Here is a 5461-nt window from a genome sequence, read left to right on the forward strand (position 1 = left end):
TTCCCGAAAACAGTGTCAAAAGGCAGCTCCAGTACAGTAGAGGGAATATGAGCTTTGTGCTGTTTTCTATGAGGGCTGGAGGGCTTCATAACTGCTCCAGTCTGGCTGGGCTTTGGCCCCCTTATAGTCAAAACTCAGATTTAAAGGTTTATAATCTTCTATACATAATTTTTTTCTCTAGACTCTAGGAGAATGTTTCTCAGGAAATTTGGATGTTGGAATGGAGATGAGATCCACAGCATTCCAGCAGTTTGGCTGACGTTTATTTATTCATTCTTTCATAAAAATACATCAGGGATAAAACAACCTGTGAAAGATTGTGGCATCAGAGGCAGTCCTAGCAGATCCATCCAGTGTTTGAACGAGCCAAGTCCTCATGAGGAGGTTGTAGAGGAGCAGCCACTCCTTGCGCAGTCTCTTGTCCCCTGTGTGTTTCTCCATCTGGGTGAAGCTTTCAGACTCTGCCCCTGTGGATCATGAGATGACATCAGGGTAATCTCTGTGTAGATGAACACGAACTGCATTCCTCTTTTGGACTTAGGATACCCATACCAGCTATTTAAATCCACTGGAAATGGATGGAAGCAGTAAACTGCCCGAATATGGTACACGATGTCTCTGCTAGTCCCCATGTCAGCATTGCAGAATGCCATAGCCTATGTTTGCTACAGTAGACAGGGGCAAAGAGGAGGTCTAAGCTCTTGCTTCTTGGTTGTCCACTCTCTTATCACCCGTGAAAGCTACCAGTCACCCAGGATGTTATACAACAAGGATTGCTCCCTGGGAGTAGTTTGGATTTGGTCACCCATCTGACATAGGGAGTGGGGCTAGAAATATCCTCAATTCAACTTGGCCTTGGGGCTAGATGACAGACTGCTCTGTTTAGCACTGTGGTGCAGGTGTAGCTACAGCAATTTACTTTCCCTTTTGGGATAGGAGAATTCCAGTCTCACACACATACAAAACAAAACAAAAACAAAAAACAAACAAACAAAAACAAAAACAAAACAAAAACAAAAAACCAAGGCCAACCAAGATCGTCCTTTATCTAGTCTCATATGCGATGCCCAGGTGTAATTTTAAAGAGCTGATCCAGGAAAACTGTCTGATTAGCTGTTTTGGGGCACTTCTGTTTTAAAAGCATGGTGGTCCCCAGTCTCCTCCCAGTGCAGGCAGGAGAGACAGTGTGGGGACCAGAGGAGGTCTCTGAGCCCAAGGAACAGCATCTGGAGAGGTGCTCCTTGGGACCAAAGGGCTGGAAGGCCAGTGTGTTCAGCATATGCCACACACCTGAAGTCCTGCTCAGCCCTAGAGGCACTGGATGGGAAATGCCACATTTCTCTCTTACAGGGAGCGCCCAGGAAAAAACCTGCCATCACCCAGCTGGGCTGCTACTGTGCTCTGCCTTGCTTCTTGGAACAGGGGGAAAGCATGGCTGGCTGATAGTCACTGCACCCACCTGTCCCCAGGAGTGCCCAGGAGCTACCAGGGCTGTTTGTGGGCAACTTGCAAGAAGAAACCAAGGAACAAAATGGCTGTGGGTTTCATAGCCAGGTACATTATTATCATGTTATACATCCTACCCTGGACTCTCATGTGTTGACTGCTACAGGGCTTTCATCTCAGCTCTTCAGACAGCTCAAGACAGTAAGATTTCATTCCCGTCATTGGAGTGTCCCGACTTACACAACCTCATGGTTTAGTCTACAAGATTTCATGTGATAGAACTCATGGTCTTATCCTGTGATCTCAGTGTCTTATAATGTGACTTATGTACTAAGCTATCTCTCCGAGAAGCTGTCTCTGTAACACCCAGGTCGTGAGTCATTTTGTTTGTTTGGTGGCAGGGGACAAGTTTTGCGGCCATCACACATAATTCAGCACTTCAGGTAATTTCCATCAGAGGTAGGGCTCAGAAATCCCAGAAATTTCTCTACTAACCACATACAGAGAAGAGACCTCCTCCCAGTAATCAGTGATGTCTCTCCTGGTCAGCAAGGAGGGTACACAGAATGCATTCCACACTTCTGCTGCTTGCGGTGTGAATTAGGGATGCCTAGCCTTGTTTTAGGGACAGCAAAAGCAGAGATATCAAGGTACTCCATACCATACGTGTTAAACAAAGTGGCTAGATCCTACAGTCTGTGCTTTTTTGTTACTGCAGGAAATGCTAATAAATATTGCATGCACAAGAAACTAGAAGCAGTTCTATGAAGGAAGCATAATAAGCTCAGCTGCACAAAGACATTGTGCAGGAATATACTGAAAGCATTTACAAAATAGGTAGAAAAGGTCAAGAGCTCACTTACTGTAACAAGGTATGTTGTGGGCACCCTGACAGTGAAGTCAGAACTGGTCTGCAGGCAGAAGGAAATCCCTTTGCTGAAGGGGCTGCTTTGTACTGCCTGGACAGGAAAGTGAAATCTGCTCAGTGGGTGACTTGCCTTCAAGGCAAGTACAACGTGGAGGATCTTTCTCTGACAGCTCTGCTAAGTCTGCAGAAGTACAAGTATACGGTGTGAAGGGAAAAAGAAAAACAATAATAAGATATCAGTGAATTTTAAGAATAAATTCTCCAACTGCCATCAGTCTATCAACCAAAATAAAGGTGCAGAAAAATAGAATGATGCCATTCTTGCTTATGTAGACAAAATGTGTAACAGATTTCTCTATGGTGGATCATAGTTACAGTTGTTAATATTAATTATTTTCATATTTATTAATATAATAAACCACAAAATGTTCCACAAGAAACATTTCCTTATTCTAGATGACTTCAACCAATTCTACAGCTAAGTTGGATAGAGCCACGTATGTATTTTTGTTGTGCCTTAGTTATTGAAATAGAAAAGGACTCACTTGTGTGTGCACTTCATCCTCGTGGATCCAGAACCTATTCACTTCCAGGGCAGAGGCTGATGATGTCTCTCTTCTTTTCCTGATTGTCGGTCTTTCCATAGCTGCTGAAATGTACTTCTGCTCCAGAAGTCATTCTCTTCTATTTGTCTAGCTGCTTTTAAAGGCACACTTATCTGAAATACACCCTAAAGCACTGGTACCTTCAGTTACCCTGTTGCTCTGAGCTCTTTTATTTTTCAGTTTGCTGGGGAGAATGCCTACAAGTCTGATTTTTAGAGCTATTTTTTCTCTCACCCTCCTCTAGCTGTTACTTTCATTAGAGTATACCAAAGATGGGGTGACCTTGAACCACAGCATAGATGATGACCTTTGCTTACTCCTCTAAAGCAAAAGCTACTTTCTATGAACTGTTAAGTTCCACTTCAGAAGATTGAATGAAGAGGTGGATATATAGGCATTTGGAGGAAAACCAGGCACAGAAATTGCCTTTTAAAAGTGCTTAGGAAAACATGAAAACATCAGAGATGGACCAAGTGACTTATGTAATCTAGCTTCCTTCTCACATAGGCTCAGTCTTTGCATATTCTCTAGCATTGCTACAAAACTATTTTTTAAATTATATAAAACATAGCTCTTCTACCACACTTGCATTCCCAACTCCACCGTAAAGCAGTGACATACACCACTGGAATACAGTGGATGTTCCTGGATGCATCTCGTCCTTCTCATGGTTGCTGCTTGCAGATCAGAACTGGAAAACATGGCAATAGCCAAGGGTTGGAGGGAGGAAGAGTGATTATGGCTTATGTGGTGTCTGCTAGGTGGAGGGCTTGCCAAAGATGCAGGTGTTTGACAGGTCTTCATGCTGCCAAGGGCAAGAGTTGTGATCAGACACTCTGGATTTGTGTCTTTCCAGTGCTAGACCTTGGCTTCACAGCCTGCAAGTGTTAAGCAACAGGAGCCTACAGCATGGATGACCTGGAGAGCCAGGTTTGCTTTTTCCAAACGTTTGTTTTACTCTCAGAAGGTAAGCTGTCATGTGATAACTCCTAATGTATTAGAAAACAGAACATTTTCTCATGAAGATTAATGCCCAGTGCAGAATATTTTTATATGCCACGGAATCACAGATTCTTAAGTGTTGGAGATCATTGAATCCAACCCCCTGCTAAGACCGTTCCTTACAGAAAGTCACATAAGAAATCTGGCCATGCCACCCTCTGTTCTTGTGCACCACAGCCAAGTTATCAGCGGCCTTTGACCTTGCTGTTTACAAGTGCATCAGCAGAGCTGAACTGGTGGCAGCAGACACAAGCAGAAACCCTGTTTTGGTGCAGTGAGGTCCAGCATCTAGAAGAGAATGTGATTTTACTTCTCAAAAGCACACCACTGGTACAGAGAGAACTGGTACTGAAAATGTGGAAGTACATCATGCCATTTTCAGAGTCAGCTTTTCCTGACCCGAGCTCTCCCTGTAGCACTAATTAACCTCTGCACTAGACAAGTGTAAGATGCTACCAAGACAGGAGCGCCATGCTCCCAAATACAGTTTATACCTCTGTATATTATTATACGAAGTGCAGAATGCAAGCGCTTCAAGCAGAAAAGATTTCCATTTTAAATAGGTAAACAATTTGCTGTTATCAAGCTAATGGGAAGGCAGGCTGGAAAATACTAAATCATTTCCCTGACAGTGATACTAAATAGGGACCTCAGAGTGACAGGGTCATAAATAAAGTTGCTTTTCCAGCAAATTGGCGCCTGGAGAATGCTTTCCCAGAACAGCTTCTCTATCTGTGTGTTGTGGAAGCAGATCAGCATGCTAATAAGATATGTAAGATTTAGTTCCCAAATGTGAGCCCTGCGCTTGTTTGCTCTAGATATTTTCTGGTACAGAAAAAGTGAGGAGTAAAAAGGAAGAAAATATGGGAAAATGAGTAAAGAAGAGTAGCGGTTTTTGAAATTAAAAAAAAAGAGAAAAAGAAAAGAAAGAAAAAAAGAAAAAGAAAAAGAAAAAGAAAAAGAAAAAGAAAAAGAAAAAGAAAAAGAAAAAGAAAAAGAAAAAGAAAAAGAAAAAGAAAAAGAAAAAGAAAAAGAAAAAGAAAAAGAAAAGAAAAAGAAAAAGAAAAAGAAAAAAGAAAAAGAAAAAGAAAAAGAAAAAGAAAAAGAAAAAGAAAAAGAAAAAGAAAAAGAAAAAGAAAAAGAAAAAGAGAAAGAGCTAATTACTGTTTATACACATTACAAAATGATCAAGAAACATGAAAATATAAGCAGCACCCAGATGTGAGCCTTTAGTGCCCTGCATGCTAGGTTACCTGGATTGAAAACAGTTCTGCAACTAGGTCATGAATGCTTGTGTGTGAGCAGCATGCAGTCAAGAGACAGTTTTTTCTGGAGAAATATCTTGTCCCATTTCCGAACTGGGAATAAGAGCACTGAAATCTCATGTCAGTGGAGAATTCCCTTAGGGGAGTGGGAAAAAAAAAAAAAAAAGATTTAGGTAGTCTTCTAACAAAATGTAGAAACAAAACTCCACCTGGGAGCTATATGAACACCCCAGCCCCTTGGACTTCCAGATGTCTTTGAATTAATCATGCCAGAG

General features: G+C 41.9%; 1 long non-coding RNA gene across 1 annotated transcript; it reads right to left on the reverse strand.

The window, feature by feature from the left end:
* Positions 1-241: 241 nt before the first annotated feature.
* Positions 242-3827, reverse strand: LOC104909696 (uncharacterized). Its single transcript, XR_014881759.1, has 2 exons — positions 2310-3827; positions 242-467 (listed from the first exon to the last, which is right to left on the reverse strand). It is a non-coding gene; the product is annotated as an uncharacterized LOC104909696 (long non-coding RNA).
* Positions 3828-5461: the final 1634 nt, after the last annotated feature.

The sequence above is a fragment of the Meleagris gallopavo genome, chromosome 2 (genome assembly GCF_905368555.1).
Source record: "Meleagris gallopavo chromosome 2, MGAL_WU_HG_1.1, whole genome shotgun sequence".
NCBI lineage: Eukaryota > Metazoa > Chordata > Aves > Galliformes > Phasianidae > Meleagris > Meleagris gallopavo.